This window comes from Strix aluco, chromosome 9 (assembly GCF_031877795.1).
Source record: "Strix aluco isolate bStrAlu1 chromosome 9, bStrAlu1.hap1, whole genome shotgun sequence".
Taxonomy (NCBI): domain Eukaryota; kingdom Metazoa; phylum Chordata; class Aves; order Strigiformes; family Strigidae; genus Strix; species Strix aluco.
Genome location: NC_133939.1, coordinates 6525716 through 6543747, shown reverse-complemented (window position 1 = coordinate 6543747; position 18032 = coordinate 6525716). Strand labels below are relative to the sequence as shown.

The window sequence follows — 18032 nt, the reverse complement described above, 5'->3', positions numbered from 1 at the left end:
GGTAAAGGGATTTCACTGACAGCTGCATCCAACCGCGGCAGCGGGCAGGCTGGTACTGTGTGATGGCATTGTGTGCATCTGTCCAGGACAGCTACAGCACCAGAGGGTTTCACAGAGGAGCCAGAGAAAGCTAAAGTGACAGTAAGGACTAGCTTTAGGATCATGGCTTGTCTCTCCCACTGCCGACTGGAAGAGACTAGAGGCTATAAGTAAAGAAACTGGCTTTGCTTAATTCCTCCTGTGCCCAAGGAAACGGATCTTTTCCTTTGGAAAAGGGCTACAACAAAATAATACCTTACTTCATTTTCAGTTTCTCCTAATGGAAAACAACTGACAAGATTCCGATACAGACCACTTACTCAGGTCAAAACAAAAAGCTGTATTCTTGATTTATAACTCCACATAAAGCGGTGTTCTGGGGATGTAGGATGGATGGGGTGGAAATGGGAAAGAGACTAAGTTAGCAAGGGATGCGATTTGAGAGATTTGGGGAAACAGCTTTGTTAAAAACATGCACTGCATCCTTACTCGGCAAAGCCTTTAAATACCTGTTTAATGTTACCCATATGTGCAGGTCTCACAGAAGAGTCCTTCTCCCTTCCTCTCTGTTTCTGCTTTCCCTTCTTGTTCCCAGTCTACACTGAACCCAAGCAAGGGCAATTAGAGATCAAGTGTCTTTCAGCCCTGGAGCAGTGGACTGGTGCATGCTCAGTCAATCGGGGATGGCGCACACGCAGCCAGGCAGCACGCAGGAGTTCTCAGGGACTAAACTCTGCTTTATGCAGATAGAAACGTTAGCAAATTCAAGCTATGAATTTTAGGAAGGCCAGATTGCATATATGAGAGATTAAATTTTTCAGAGGATTAAAACTTGGCCAAATTTGGGTTAATTATTAGTAGGACAGCAAAAAGTTGTGTCTGTGACAGCAAGGGATCATCCACATGCTCTACAGCCCTGTTCCAGGGCTTGCGAAAAAACCTGTAAGAATCTTCTACAAGAAGGCAAAGTGTTGTTTTCTTCCACAACCACATTCTTGGCTACAATTGAAAAAAGTTAACTGAAACTTCAAATTATCAACACAAAAGAAATCTCTGGAATGTAAATTGGGCTGAATGGCATTCAACCTGAGTGGCCCCAACTTGGCATAGTTAAAAGAATTTGAAAAATAAAGATTTATAATGGGATGTGCCATTGCCAATGTTCACTATAAATATATGTGTCCATGTGTGTATGCCTGTACACACACCCCCCCCACATACTTGCACGCATAGATATTACAGTGCTACTACATCACTGATGATTTCATAAACAGAAATATCCCCAAATAAATATATATATTGGCAGTAAAAATGTAAGAAGACAGAGTTGGACATTTCAAGGATGTTAAAATTGTGGCAAAAAAATGTTCAAAGTGGCTGTGAAGTTAAATGGGTAGTTGCTATTTACAAATATGATGATTACATGCTGTTACCATGGAAACTAGGGATGGAAAATAAAAAGCCAGTTTAGCTTCATCTTGAAACTGCCCTGATTGGGAGGAAAACAATATCTGACATTCCTCTAGCAGGAGACTAATTGCCCCTCTTAAAGAATGTACAGTATGTTTCTCCACATTTTTAGCTACTATGCAGTTTTAAAACTGCAACCAAATAAAGATAAGGCTAGGATAATAGATACATATGTGGTTAAGAATCACAGCACAATATGAGTTATTATTTTTCCTATGCTATTTACTGAAATGGTAACTATTAAACATTTTCTCTTCTAAGTCTGATTCAAGTGATTCTGTGTCACATCTAAGTATATAGCCTGGTAATTCTCCCCAAGTACATTTTTTCCTTATCTGTGTTTCTGCTTTGACAATATAATGAGTGAAGCATGCTCTAAGGATGTGACTCATTTCCATCAAAACAAGCTTCCTGAGAACCACAAAAGAGGCAAGGAGATGACCACTGGCCCTGGAAATTTTTAGGACAATTCTAAATGTGAATTAGTTGAGAGCATAAAGTGAACGAGTTATTCCTAAATACAAGATGTACCCGGTGAGATTGCAGCAAGCACTAAGGCTGGAAATCAGAAGACTACACAGATGGTACCATCTGTCTGTCTGCTGGGAATCATTCTGGGGCTGAAAAAACCCTCTGAGACAGATGCTCAGAGCCACAGAAGTGTTTGCTAACAGACACACGTGTGACACCTGGCAATGTGTCGGATCCCCAGTGTTCGCCAGGTATCTGTATGCAAAGGGAGCTGGTGTATTCAATGCACCAAGGCTAGAAATCAGTGAGGGAAAGGTCTTATCACCGTAGGTTAGAAGTTCCATTAAAGATGTGATTAAAATCCCGATTCCAGCCTGAGTTTGATGCAGTAAACATTGCACCTCTTTGATCTCCACCCCAGTCCCCATCTCAGGGCATGAAAGTTGATGACAAGCTCCATTTGTCCCACAAAGTCTGAAACTTTAAGATGAGACTTTAAATTTCTGATATTACTTTTTCTTCTTTTACACAATGTTTCTTCCTTTTGTTATATACACCAGCTTACAAGCCAGTAGTTCTTTTTGTATGGACACACAGAGTCCAATTGACATCAGCTACAGTTCTTACCTATTTCATTGGGAAGAAGCATTGTTATTGCTATATGGCAAGAAATGCCATTTTCAAAACTCCTGAACTTGTTATTTTTCTTCTTTTGGGGGACAATCTCCTTTCCAAAAGCTGTGCTATTTGACAGCTGAATGCCCTTCGGCTTTGTCACTTTTCACAGTGTTTTTTAAGTTATTCCAAATTATTAAAATTAACAACAGTGAGGCACTGCACTGAGACACTTTCAGATGGTAATGACTCTACATTTCTGCTCTGATAGATACCTGTCTCACTCAAATACACATTTGAAGCACTTTAAAGCAGAAACATCCACTAAGATTAATAAACTCAGCTTGACAGTTCCTAGTCCAAGTGCTTATAATGAGAGATGAAAGTCTTGAGTAGTTATTGTAGAAAAGCAAATGATAATTATCTGCCAGACATTTCCATGACATTTTAGAGAAAAAGTGAACATCCAGTGCTCTTTGCACCTCCTCTGTGATAATGCTCACCAGTGAATTCCATTTGCCTACCAATATATTCTGCTTGGAAAGTTCAAGTAATACAGCCAAATGCTGACACTTATGTGACAATAATAAGGCCCTACAGAGAACTGGTTTCTTCAAGAACTACTGTCAGAACTTTATTAGAATTAGGAGAACTTGATATTCACTCGAAATGATTCAACAGTTCTTCCTTGTGTTTAGCCTCTATCAAGCCTGTACCTAAAACTTTCTTTAGTCCCCTATACTGCCAGGTCTCAGGGCATGCACGACAAGCCTCTGTTCCTGTAACACCGATCCCAACAGCAAGAGTTAATTGTTAATTAGACATTAGCCACAAGGCTCATTACAGCTGTGAAGATGTGAGTAAGCACAGGGAAATGGAGTTTAGCTATGTCTAGTTTGGACAATATTGAATACATTTCACTTTTCAGTGCAAAGCCTGACCCACCAAATTGGTGGCCTCCCTCTCATTTTTAATTACCAATCTCATGCTATCTGATCTACATGCCACCTTTATCAGGTGGGCATATTCCCCTCATACCATGTTCTGCATTGTTTTTTTCTTACTGTTGAGTGATATCCAGGGAAGTACTACATATTGAAATTCCATTCAATAGGGATATTTTTCATTATTCTGATGCTGCAAATTGTGAAATCCTATTGTGGCTAACTCTCTCATTAAACAAATATTTCTTCAGGTCCAGAAAACATTTTTATGATGAAGTTAGGCTACACTTAATGAAACAGATCATGTTTCATAGCCCTCTACCACAGGAAACTACAGTTCTCAGTTGATGTCTTCATCAACCATATGCTGTTTTGCACTGTGCCTCTGTTTAGTGAATAAGCAAAGAGCAACACTTCAATGAGACTGATCCGTAACACATTAATTAAATAAAAATACTGTATTGCTTATCTGGAGATAAGTAGTGTTTTCAGCTGCATTCTCTGATACTTGATGTTAAACTACCACATAAAATTAAGACTATTTAAAATCTTCATGGTTCCTTGGATTATACATTTCAACTTCTGAATTTGCTAGCAGATATATTAAAAGTCTCAAGCAGAAACTCTTCCTACAGCTACAGATCTAAGAAGTGCCTAGAATACAATTCATTCTACCCAGTAAAATATGTCACATTTTCAAGATAAGAACAGAACATTACTGCTTTTCCAGAGGCTTCATGTGAATAACTAATGTGTCAAGTCTGCAGCTAGCAAAAAGAAGGCTTGTATATCAACCACAATTTTTTATGCTTTTTTAAACTTCTGGAGTATGTAACGCTGTTACCATCTTTTCCTTTTCCTTTCCTTTTCATTTTATTTTCCTTTTTCTTTTCTCCTTTCCTTTCCTTTCCTTTCCTTTCCTTTCCTTTCCTTTCCTTTCCTTTCCTTTCCTTTCCTTTCCTTTCCTTTCCTTTCCTTTCCTTTCCTTTCCTTTCCTTTCCTTTCCTTTCCTTTCCTTTCCTTTCCTTTCCTTTCCTTTCCTTTCCTTTCCATTTTTCAGGCTAGGTACATGAAACTGGTTTTAGTAAACTTCTGCAAAAACATGTAATCCTTCACACTTGTTTGCAAATGCTGGGTGCTCTCATAGCTTGCACAGCTTAACACGGAGTGTGTTTATTAGCAAGTGCTGCTTTCTGTGGGGACCTTTACTTTGAATTCTTCATGACTTTCTGATGCTAGGTTCTTTTTTCTGAAGTATCTGGATTTTGTAAAGTGGTCTTGGTATGAAAGTAATACCTGAATTCCATAAGTTGAATTCTGGGCTAGGTGACTCTTTGTTTGCTGTATTGTAATTGCTTTGCTGGTGGGTTAATAGTAGGTGTTCAACCCTGCCTGTCTCTAATAAAATTTTACTTTTCAGCATAGTTAGTTTACAGAATTTAACAGCTGATCTCTTACTACAAAGTCAACTTTCTGAAATTAGAAGGTTGGATGGTGAACTTTAGATGAACCTATTTCACTTTCTTTCCCTACTATCAGTTTAAGAAGGTATTATCTTGTCACAAAAATAATGTTACAAATATCAACTTCATCACATGACAGTAAGACTTAAATTTATTTTGATAGGCAGAAACATAATGCAAATAAAGACAATTCTGTAGCACCACATATTGATGGAAGTATGGCTCACAATCATCATTAAACTTCTGTAAACAGTTTACTAAGAAATTGAAGGCAATAAATCCAATGAAAATAAGTAATGCATTGGAATTCAGACAATATACTATTCACAGCTTTCTGCATTGCCTTGCCCTTCAGAGTCCCGCATTTGGGCCAATGCTTGTTGTGGAATCTGTGTTATTTTATGTTTCTTAATGACTATTAAAGCTCTTCTAAACTGGATTATGTCTGGTATTACTTCTAACATCCTTCTTCCCCCATGTAACCCATACCTTAGAGGAAACATAAGACAAAGCTATGAAACATGTTTGATAAATTTCAATTCTGTTCAAAAAGAAAAAAACCCAAACAAATTAATAATTCTGAGTACCATGAGCTCACTGCATTTCTGCAAGTATCCAGAAAATGCCAGATCCACCCTATCTAAACAACCCCTTGGTATGTGACCTTGTGGTACAAGTCTGATCATTTCCATGGAACTTCCCCTGCACTTTCCTCCCAATTCAGCTGGCTGACCTCAGTGCCACAGATTTTTTTCTCTGCCAATGCAGAAGCTTTCAGCAGCAAAGATTAAGAACAAAACCAAACCCTCAAAAGCGAGATCCTCATGACAGACATAGTGGCTATAGCCACACTGTTCTCGGTTCATGCTTCAATTCAGCTCCTGTTCCTGGAGCCACATGACAGCAGCCAGCTGCACTCCCACTGCCCGTGCCTGCATCTGCACGGCCGCAGAGCCAGCAGGCCCTCGCCAGACTGCGGCCGGGGTACGGGCTCATGCAGGCACCGAGGGGTGTAGGATGAAGAACGAATAAAAACTACCCTGATGTTACAGACACAGAGCACCTTGCTGGGCTTTGATGAACCAGAGCCTGAAGCGGGTACACGTTTTAAAGTGAACCAAAATACAGAAACAAAATAGTCAGTTATACCCCTAAACAATTACTCTCGAACAAGTCCAAAGCAAATATGGACAAGCTACTGATAAGGACATACCGATACACTGCGTATCCTCTGAGGGTTCTAATTCCACAAGTTTTCCTTTTAGATAGGCAGTCAGGCATTTTGAAGTATTGCTGGCTTGTTAACAACTGTATCTCACCATATTAACAGCTTCCAGAGTGAGAACCATTCTCTGTGAAAGTGCTTTGTTACACTGGGTCTATTCTTCCTGTGAAACTGAGTTTTTAAAGAAATCCGTAATATCTTCTCAGCTGCAATATACATCTTCCATATACATGCTGCTTTCATAGCATTTATCCATGTGACGAGTGCTGGAAGATGTAAATCAAAAGAGTATTCTCCTCAGCTGTCCCCATCCCCTTGAAAGCTCTGTTTATTCCCTGGTAAACTGAGTGCACTCAGTGTATCACTGACATGAAAATAATCAGGCTACTGTCTCCAGAGTGTGTACCTCACTCTTTGCCAGTCCTCTCAGCTGAGGCTGGCAGAGATTATTCCAGCAGTGACGATTTTTAATTCAGCTTCCTGGTATAAAGAGCGACACCAGGAACCAGATACCCTCTTCTTCCCTAGCTGACAGTCTTTTGACACAAGCACAAAATGGGAGTCCTATTTCAACTCAGCATCATTTTTGCCTCCATTTTGTGTGAAAGCAAAGGGCTCCCAGGAGGTCAAGGAAAGTTTTGATGAGGACAGGTGCATGGAGGTAAACGGGAAAAAATCCATTTGCAAAATCTGACGTCTGTGTTGTATTTCTGTTATGGTTGTATTAGATGTGGAGATGATGTGCTTTATTCCCACACATGCTCCATGAATGAAGTATAAAAGAAAACTGACAAGTTCCTAAGTAAATTGTTGGGGATGTTTTTACTGTCTCATAAGGAAAGGGCATTGCTGTAGGTCATGTAATTTACAGCTTTTTCTATCATCATCTGCTCTGAATTCAAAGCACAAAGGCTGGGGGTGAGAGCATTAATGACATACAGAGGTGACAGCATTAATGACATACAGAGGTTCGAGGGATAAAAACAAAAGCGGAGCATGCAAGTCAATTAGCAGCACAACCTGGCAATGACAGCAGCCAGCCCTCAAAACCAGAAGTTTCCAAGAATGGTGATTGCAGTGCTATGGAATTCAGCTCAGCAAAAGGAAAGCATACTATACTCAGAGAAAGAAAACTTGCTGTCATCACCTGCTTATGTGCATTTTAAGGGTAATATAAATATTAATGCCTTCCAGCGTTTTTTTAATGTACCCATAATTTTTAATGGGACCAGCATTATTTAGGTATGGGGCAGGGCTCAGTGCTATTGCAAGGCAATGCAATATTAATGAGAGTATTATATATAGTTCTAAGCCCTTCCCTCTTCCCCAAGGAAAGAGCTAACAGGTCTTTATGCAAGCTTTGGAGAAATGACTACTCCTATGCAGTGCAACCACCTCAGGTGAGCAACAGTGAGTGTTAGAGCCCCTATTTAAGTTGAAGCCAATGTTCTCTTTGAGTCAAAGTGAGTGCATGAACCCCTGTGCTTCTCAAGGAAGAAGTAATCTTGGACCACATTTTCAAAACACTTCAAGGTACAGTGAGAAACCCTAGATCCAGGGTTTTTCTACTTAGTGGTAGGCCCCTCACACACCTACATTAGTAGAAGGATCACTCTGGGGTTTCTGTTTATTCAGTGGAGAGATAATGGCACCCTTAAAGAGTGACTGAAACAGAGATGGGTGGAAGCACTCCCTGAAGAGGTCTTTCTGTCTTCTGGAGATTACAGAGGGAATCTAAGCAACTACATCACTGTCCTAGTGCCTAAATGAAGTGTCTGAAGTTTGAGAGGATGAACTGGTACCACAGAAGTATTTGAAAAGTGCCTCAGAAAGTTAAGAAGCAAGATGATGCACCTCCTTAGATTATTTATAAAATTGATTCCTAACTGCTTCTTTAGGTACCTGTCCTGGTTTCAGCTGGGATTGAGTTAATTTTCTTCCTAGTAGCTGGTAGAGTGCTGTGTTTGGATTTAGGATAAGAATAATATTGGTAACACACTGATGTTTTAATAGTTGCTGAGCAGGGTGCTTAGTAGCTCAAGGACTTCTCAGCTTCTCATACTGTCCTGCCAGCAAAGGCTGGAAGTGCACAAGAAGCTAGAGGGGACACAGCCAGGAGAGCTGACCCAAATGAGCCAAGGGGGTATTCCATACCATATGATGTCATGCCCAGTACATAAACTGGGGGGAGTTGACTGGGGAGTGCCGTGGCTTGGGGACTGGCTGGGTGTCAGTCGGTGGGTGGTGAGCAATTGTATTGTGCATCACTTGTTTTGTATATTCTATTATTATTATTTTCCCTTTCCTTTTCTGTCCTATTAATCTGTCTTTATCTCAACCCATGAGTTTCACTTTTCTTTTTTTCCAATTCTTTCCCCCATCCCACTGGGGTGGGTGGGGAGTGAGTGAACAGCTGTGTGATGCTTAATAGCTAGCTGGGGTTAAACCATGACAGCACCTAATAAATGGGTTTATCTGGACTTCTAGTTATACAGATGAGGACAGCCTGAGGAAGCTTACAGGAAATCCTATTACACATTATAACTTGGCTGGCTTCATTTAGGCTCTGTCAGCAGTGGAATTATCACATTACAGTGGCTCAGTGGCTGGCAAAGAAAAGGGCACCATGAAGGGACTCGGTAATGAAATGCCTCCAGATTAGCGATTATCTTCATTGACTCATTGAGTTTGAAGCCAAAAGCACACTGTTAATCTGAACTTCACACACTGAGTCCACTACATGTTCACCCATGTATGCAGCATGTTTTCCTTCACCTTTTCAGCACATCTTCCCGAAAGCTGTCTCACTTTGAATTTAAAACTTTAAAGAATGACCAGTAAGCATCAGCAGTTAGTTTCAGGAATCACTTACTATACCACTGCATCAAACCCACCAGTCAAAATACCTTCTCTGCAATGCAAGAATCTCAACACCAATTTCAGGGTTTTCAGGTTCTGTCATGCCAGGAATTTTATTTAGGTAGAATATTATAATTTTAAAGCTTGATCTGGTTAGATACAAACATGTTAGAGCTCCAGAAAAGTTAGGGCAGATGTATAGATGATATGCTGATGTGCTTGTTGTAAATGCTGTGAAAGGAACATGAATAAATGGATACTTGGATTTTCTGTATGGCGATCCCTTGTCAGCTCCAAGTCTCTGAGGTGTTGTCAAATGCCAGACAACAGGAGACAATCCTTGCTGAACATAAGGGCTGAGGATATTTTTCTTCTTTACTGCACTGGCCTACTACTTTGATTCAGCACAGATGCCTATTGATATGAACAGTCCCAGCAAAGTTAGTGCCTGAAGTAGACACATTTAATACACTGAATTAGGACTACTACATCTCAAACTGTGCTAATTCTGAGGGAACATGAACTCTCTTGATATGGCTTAACCTTTGTAAGTGCCTGTTCTACAATCATTTTTTCTCTTACTTATATTGCAGTAGGGCCTGGCTGAGCCCCAAACCCATGGTGTAGGGTACCACACAAAACACAGCAGGAAGAACTCACGTCCCACAGATCTGACATTTTTCTGAAGGTTTGTAGCTTTTTCAGAGTCGAGTGACACTTGAACAAAGAATGTCTGAAACATTGCCTTAACTCCTATGTCTTTGGCTGAAATAATTTCTTTGAAGATAGGGTTGTTGGCCGAATGTTATTACAGAGCTGGAAACCAGACAGTGCACCTTGAAATACAGACACAGCTGGCAATAAAACTACAGTGAAACTACAATCCCTGAAATCACTCTATCTGCTTTTCTTGCTTGAATGGTTTTGGAAAACAGCTTTCTGCTTTAGAGTTAACTTATCAACCAGTTCAAAATAAGTAAACAGAACCTTATCTGGTGAGTTGGTCTCAGAAATGGGCTGTATTAACCTTTTTTGTACCATGTCTGTTAACTGATAAGTTATTGGAGGAAGGGTTGCCTCTTTGCCTACATACAGAGCACAGAGATGTCCAAGCCTCTGTAATTACTGTGATACAAACAACAACAGAACTTTCAGTTTCTGGTTGTTAGATCACGGGTCAAGTCTTGTAAAGAGCTTTTAGTATGTGCCTGGAAACCTTTTTTATATAGATCAGATTTATCAGCAATTGATCACACACTGTAAAAAACAGTTGCATATTGGCTCCATGCCTGGAACTTGATTGTTCCCATCACTGGTTTCTGGTGAATGCTTCCTCCAAGGTACATAGAAATTGTCAAGTAATTGTCTCTTAAGCTTTTGTATATGCAAAGAACATACAATATGGAGAGCATTATCCTCTCTAGATTTACCAACTACTGCACAAATAGGCACTATCTGTAATATTTTTCACTACATTCTAATTAAGGGCTGTCTCTTCCAGTGCCGGCCCAACACATTAACATAGGGCAAATACCTTCAGTGCTTCAAACAGAAATATTTACAGTTTTCATTTTGATGGTGTTTTATAGCAACCTGCAAACACCTCCAGACCTGACACAGTAAGGAAACAAAAGGAGGTAACATTTCTGCTCTGACTCAAATCCAATATGATTATCTGAGCAAAGTTTAGGCTCCAGACCCTATAGCACTGTTGTGCTATCACGTCAGTGAAAAGAGAGAGAAGGGATAGTTCAGCCTGGGCATATACTTCCATCCCTTGCAGCCTTTCTAGAAGAGGGAAACCTAGGTGCAGGCTGGAAGGGAACTACTCTGCATGCCAGTCAGATTCATATATGGAACCTTTCAGCTTGATATGCAACCTACAGTTTTGCTCAGACGGAGTAGATTTTCCTGTGTATTTCCTCTGGTGCCCACCTCTTTCTACTAACTCTGCAAGTTGAATGCTGATGCTAGGTGCCGAGTTCTCTGTTCTTCCTCTTGCAGGCCTAAAATGTTTCTGCTTCAATGTCTGTGTATGTGCATGTTAGGTATTGGAAGCGTGAGGAAGGCAAAACAGTGAGAAATCTGCGAAGCACACATTTTTCTTGACACAGAGCACCCAGAATAAACACAGGACCGGACGGAGGTCCAGTGATTTGTGTTTGATGTGGCGCCAAGGAGGAATGCGAAGCGGGGTGCAGGCCGCGCGGTCCCATTCTTTCACTTCAAGGACAGATTTATCTCCTGTTCTGCTTGGTTTCCTCGAAATATGATTTTTTGTAGCAACCTGCCAACACTGTGCCTCATCCTCCCTTCTTTCCCACACAACCCAGCTGCACCCATCGTACCAAGTCGGCCTTGCTTCCCGTCCTCCCTCTTTTTCCCACAAAAACCAGCCGTACCCCTTGGCACCATGAAACTAATTACGTATTAATGATAGAATAATGATTTGACTACAGTCCCACCCACTCACCATACCTACTACAATAAATAGAACCCCAGGTTTGTACCTAACTTGGAGGGACAATAATCCGACACCAAAACGGAGGGACAGATCGACGGGTTTGTGCTCTCGCCCCCCCCAGAAGGGATGCCTTTTGGTAAGACTCCCTCGGCTACGCCGAGTGTATCCCCAGGAACTGTGTGTGTGTGATTGCAATCGTTTTTCTTTTGTGTAGTGCTATAGAGCCAACCTGCAGTTTGTGCATTTATTGTAGACAATCTTAAAGAATCTGCAGATGTTGCATGAAAATAAACCGTACTATTCGTGAATCTGACTGCTTCTCTTGAATGCAACCAGACCTACAGCACACAGGCTGTTCGGGCATCCGGGTCAGACCTATAGTTACGGCTCCAGTTGGCATACCTGTTAAGGGATAAGTCCAGCCGCCCCTAGCCCCTCTAATCTCTGAGGACTGGCTAGAATGCAAGGGGATTTATCTCTTACCAAATTTATTCTCACCCTAAATGCAACAGTGCAAGACAAATATCCAGCCTTTGCAAGACAAATAACCAGACTTTGGGCTGGGTCAGACCTATAGTGACGACCACTAATCCGCACTATTCGTGAATCTGATGGCTTCTTTTGAACACAACCGGACCTACAGCACACAGGCTGTTCAGGCATCCGGGTCAGACCTATTGTTATGGCTCCAATTGGCATACCTATTAAGGGATAAGTCCAGCCGCCCCTAGCCCCTCTAATCTCTGAGGACCGGCTAGAATGCAAGGGGATTTATCTCTTACCAAATTTATTCTCACTCTAAACACAACAGTGCAAGACAAATATCCAGTCCCAGAAGTGATAGAGGTTTGAAAAGAATGAGAATTATGTGAAAATGATCATTCAGGAGACCTAAATACAAAGGGCTAGACAAAGAGAGATGCTTCTGAGGCACGCTTCCACGCTGGCCTTTTCCTTGTTTTGGTGGGAGATAATTTGCTTCTGCCTTGCCTTAGCAACAACAAATGGCACTACGCTGTGTGGCAGCCCTAGTACTGCAACACGGTCAGAGGATCTCAGTGGGAATATACAGCTTGTCAGAAATTATTCTTAGCAAGGAATTCAGAGTACCTGGGTTTGGGCGTGTAGACTGCACTGACCCTCTTTCAGGACTGTTTCTGCAAAGTAGCTGTCAGATTTTCTATTTTCACTCAGAGAAAACCAGAACACCTCAGGACCGTATAGCAGCTCTCGGCTGTAGAAATAAAACACTGTCAGTCAAGAAGCCCTGCTCTTAGCCAGAGCTCCTGCTGCTTAATCAAAAGGCATGTAGAGGCTTCTGGGAGATGCAGCTGTTGGAGTCTGTCCCTATAAAAAGCAGAAGTCAAACACAAACACGTCCTACACATTTCAGTGTAGCTGGTACACAGCGCAGTAACTCCCAAGAAACAACAGATAGTCATCCTGCACTTTGTGACAAAGTGTTTTACTGTCTGACTGCTGGAAGAGAAGGGAAAAAATACGGGGCCTGATGCAAAACCTTCTGAAGACATGATAATTTCCACTGATTCCAGCGTTTGTCAGTCTGGGTTTAAGAGGGCAGGCTCAATATGCATTTGAAGACAACACAGAGAGGGGTCTTCAGAGCAAGATGAGGGAATTGACTTTTATCTTACCAGTTCCAGTGAGCTTCAAGAATGAAATTAGGCAAATCAGATGCCCCCTCATCAACAGTTCTTCCAAAGTCTATTCCTGCCTTAAGTCCAAATCTTTACTAACAAGCAGCATGTAACTGAAGCTTTCTTACCTAGATTGAAATATGATGACAGACTAGAATATAGATCAGGAGCTTCTATAGTGGTGGCCATTGGGCTATGGCAGTCTGATGAGGGAACACAAATATATGGTGGCTTGGCAATGGGAGGTGGTAGATCTGTTTCACCACATTGGCAGATTTTCTAAGTGACTGTGTCTAAGTCTTACCGTGCCTATGCTTTGGTCCCTTCAATAAAAATGGTGTGTAAGTACTCTTGATCTCTCCCTCTTCTCTTGCCACGTCCTTCTTTTGGCTATGAGTATAAACCCTCTCCTTTGTACATGCAGCACTGTCTTTAAATGCTAATGGAATAGTACAGCCAATGTAAAGCAAAGGTGAGCATCAGAGCTCAGATAACTCAGAGGAAACACTCTCACTGATGCTGGCTGGCTGTCAGGCCCAAACACAGTTATTAGTGGAAAACAGAAATGTGTTGTACAAGTTTTTTTCCTCTTCCTCTTCAGAATGGCTGCAATGAGACAGAAACTCTTCTGGAAGTTGCAAAGGACCTAGTCCATCCCTGATAATCCTGTGCTTTTCAAAACTGCCTACAAATAAAAGTGAAATCCCAACACTCTCTTCCTGCCAAACAGGCGACATCCCTAACAGTGGAATGGCTTTCTAGTGGTGTGACCTGCAGGGGTGTCTGATAAGCACGTGGTCTTTCTCCTGCAGTTTGTTTTTAATCAGATCTGAACAATAGAAGCTGACAATGAAATCCCAGAGTCTCGCCCAGAAAGTTCCTCAGCTTTTGGCTGGACGTTTTGTTTGTCAGTTGTTCTCAGTGTACTCTGCAATCTGCTGCCTGGAGAGCTACACTGGCCTTGCACCAGGAAGCTGCAGACAGCATCTTATTTGCATATAACTCTCCATACTGTTTCCTCTAGAGTGTCTAAAGAGATCACTTCATTGCAGAAGCATACTGAGGTGGCTGCAGTGCTCCACAAACCACAGGCCAGAAGGAGCAAATGAGAGAAAGCATGGCTTCAGTTATAGGTCAAGAAGGAGCATCCTCCACCTCTGCCACAGCCTTCTCATGCACTTGGGCAAGTCTCTCAGACTTGCTGTCAGCATGCTAGAGCTAGTCAGGCATGGTTCTGCTTAAAGGCAAGTCCCATTTTCAAAAGCAATTTAGGCTTTTCTCAACTCTGAAGCTTTAGCCCACAGATTTTCCTAAAACATTGGTGTCTAAGTTCTTGAATTGCTCTGAAAATACTTATCTGTTCTGTCAACACAGTAGATTGTTGCTCACATCACCTTGAGGAAAATCCAGCTCTCAAGTGCTGGGAAGACAAGTGGCAGAGCCCTTCTGTGTGTCTGCAATCACCATGTGCCTCCACGATCCCTGGGAGCTTGGCTGCTGGCACATGCTGCAGTCTGGGGTCTTATTACTAGCTATATTCAGCTGGAGCAGAATGGTTATGAAGTCTGCAAGCACTCTTCCAGATATGTTACACAGATATGTTATGTTTTGCAATTACACGTAGTGTTTTGCTATATGGATATGTGATGTTTTGTAAATTTGAGTGGAACAAAACCCAAAGCAATTTAAAAATCTGGGCCCTTCACTTCAGCTGCACACATGTAAGACAATACTCCTGTTAGGAGACCTGTCTGGATTGCAGTCCTTCAGCGGGAAGGCTGTTCTGCACTGCCTGCATACTGCAGTCCCATTCAGGACCTCTGTACGACACCATAAGAACCCCCTTCAGCTGATAAGTAGACACTCATCTCATGTGACAATGTGACAAAAACTAACCACACAGATTCATTTCTGCAGGTAAAATGTGCCAAGGAATTCTAATCCTGGGTGCAGGTCAATTACCCACAGGAATGGCAGGGGGCTAAGAGCTGAGTCTTTTCTGCAGGAGAGAAGGAATTATGTTAAAGCACTTGGATAAAGATTTTTGACCAAGGCTATGATATATCTTTCTGTCTGGGACTATTATATACACAGCTAAGACAACAGAGCCTTCTGCAAAACTAGAAATATGTTCTTTTCTGTCTCCCTCTCATCAGGGAAACTTTATAGGCTATGTACAAACTATTGCAGAGTTGGTTAGTATCACAAACACTTAATCGAGCTTGCTTTATTTTTGTACCTACCTTCTGCTCCACTATTCTCACCCAATGCCTAATTACTTTCAAGTTGACCATAACCTTCAAATTTAAGCTTTGAAAATCTAATAAATATAGTAATAACCATACAACAGATTTGGAGTCCTAGTTATTTTAATTCCTTATGCAGGTGTTCTCCAGCAGCAGCTCTCCTGATCTTTCTGTTGCAACCAGGGTTGTTTGGTCCATTTATCAATATTTTTCTTGATTTTAATATTTTTCATTTCATTAGCTTGCAAGCAATGCTGATTCTTAATAATATTTTTTTTTAACTTGGTCGAGCACTGTATTAGTTGTAGTAGTATTAACAACATTAATTATAGTACTTAATAATGCTGGCATGTATTTTGTTTAATTTGTTTATCTGTAATGAAAATGTGTATTCTGCTTGGTTTAGAGTCAAATTATATTTTACAAACCAAAGCAGGAAATTTGAAATGTAAATTTCAGCAGCATATAAAGGATCTATGAAGACCCTCAAATGACTGTGAAAATTCAAACGCTTATGTTGGTGGCAGTCAAAATTTAGCATGTATTGAAGAGCTGCATTATGTCAGCTGCGTTATGACAAAGAATTATAAGTCACCATATGGCTCAATTTTTCCAAATAGCAATTTCTTAGGCATTTAGAATTTTAATTTTCCAATTGAATTTTAACTAGTATGTTGTAACTACAACTGGCAAGTTGAACTTCAGGTGTGGTTTCTTTGATTCAGGACAAGAATGAGAGTTAAAAAATGGGGTTTGGTAACTCTGAAACATTCCAAACATTGGGTTTTTTATAGTTATTAGTGAGGGATGAATCTCACACCATGCTTTGAACGTGACCAAACTGAAGGTGCAATTATGAGTAGGCTGAAAATTTCAACAAAAGCCTTCACTTCCACACTTCATTGGCAAACAAATTGAAAACAATCCACATTTGTCATAGTACTCATCTAAATATTCTAGTTCTTTTGCTCAGGGTGCTAAGACTCAGGCCTTCAGCTCTACAGCACAGCTAGTTAGAAACTTCCCGATAAAAGTTTCATCAGCAAATGCAGAGCCCAACGTATTTAATTCAAAACACTTCAGAATTTAATGAGATGATAAGCTAATATATGTTTGCCTGGGTTTCCAGCATACGCTTGAGTTTCTGGCAGACTGAAGATCTGTTGTCTCCTGGATGTGTGTCTCTGTTGCACACCCTCAGGTAGGACCTGTGTGGCACAGAACTCCCATCACAGGGGCCCTGACTCTGGACTCACAGCCCTGAGTTTCCAAGGTCAATGCAGGACAGGACATGGCTACTAAACAGAATCTTGATGTTCCGTGCCCATGGAGGTAATTCGTTCAGGAAACACCATGACAGTTTCCCAATAAATTTTAAAACTGGTTTTAAACATAATCTGAAAACTCAAGTTTTGTATGAACCCAGACAGCCAACACTTTGAACACAGGCCAAAAAGGCAGCTGTCCTCTAGTGACTGCTTGCCAAGGATAGGATCTGCTGAGGCTCCCAAATCCTCAAGAGGAGTATTTTTCATTCCAGAAAACTGCTCCCTCCCGCAGTGTAGAGATTGTCTTGCCTTTCACCCCTAACCCAATACCTTCAAGTTTCTGAAAATACTTTTTCAGCAATGAAAGGTGAACAGTTTTATCCTCAGAGAAAGGACTCCTACATAAACAGAATTTGATCTACACAAATCTCATTTACTGGTTGTTCTGAAACCTGCAGTTCTATTCACAGAGAGATTCTCTTTATCCTGCCTGTTCTGCCTTCACCACTTTTATGGTACTTCAAAGATATATCAAAGCATGGACTACACTACAGCCAGGCACTACACTATCACAGGCTTTCTGTGTAATTTCGAGTTAGAATTGCTGTTCTGCTCAAGAAGAGAGAATAGATGGGTAGGAGGAAGTCTAGGAGCTTGCTGACAGATTAAGTGAAATTGTAACTATGATGAATACTACTTCTGTATTGTCCAGTCTTATAACAAAGAGATTGGCTGAAGCAAACCAACTAATTACTTCTTTTCTTTTTCACTTAATGTAATGATGATAGGAGTCATATTCTCTCCTATGTTACCAGGATGAGCCTGGGAAAAGTTCTAACTGGAATTTCCATCACCCAAAGGAGACATTAGATCTCTGTAAGAGGTTTTCCTCATTTTAAACCGTAACTATCTCATTTATTTTGGGTTAGAAATGGAAAACACAATTTGAATTGTGAAGGTAACTATAGTGCCACGGCGCATTCTCGGTCAGTTCGGACTCTGCAGCCTGCGGGCAGCCCTGTCCCCGATGGAGCTGTCACGCGAGAACCACGCAGAGGCCGTTCCTGGCAGCGTCCCGGCGGAGGTCACGGACTCGCTGGCCTCGTCTGCCCTTGAACGCTCCCGCGACTGCTTGGCCAGGGTGACTCTGCCGTTCTCCGTCGCAGCTCCATGGCAGGAGATCAGAAAACGTCCCTTTCATAACCGTAACTAAGGCGCGCGGGGGCTGCCCGTGCCAGCGCTGCCCTGAGCGCCCCGAGAGGCTGCGTGACCCGCACGCGGGTCGGTGCCCCGCTGCCCCCCGCCCCGTG

At 41.5% G+C, this 18032-nt stretch overlaps 1 protein-coding gene across 1 annotated transcript in view; it reads right to left on the bottom strand.

Annotated features, from left to right (window-relative positions):
- Nucleotides 1-18032, bottom strand: part of FAM168B (family with sequence similarity 168 member B) — a 47608-nt gene that overhangs the window by 29525 nt on the left and 51 nt on the right. The window lies entirely within an intron of this gene.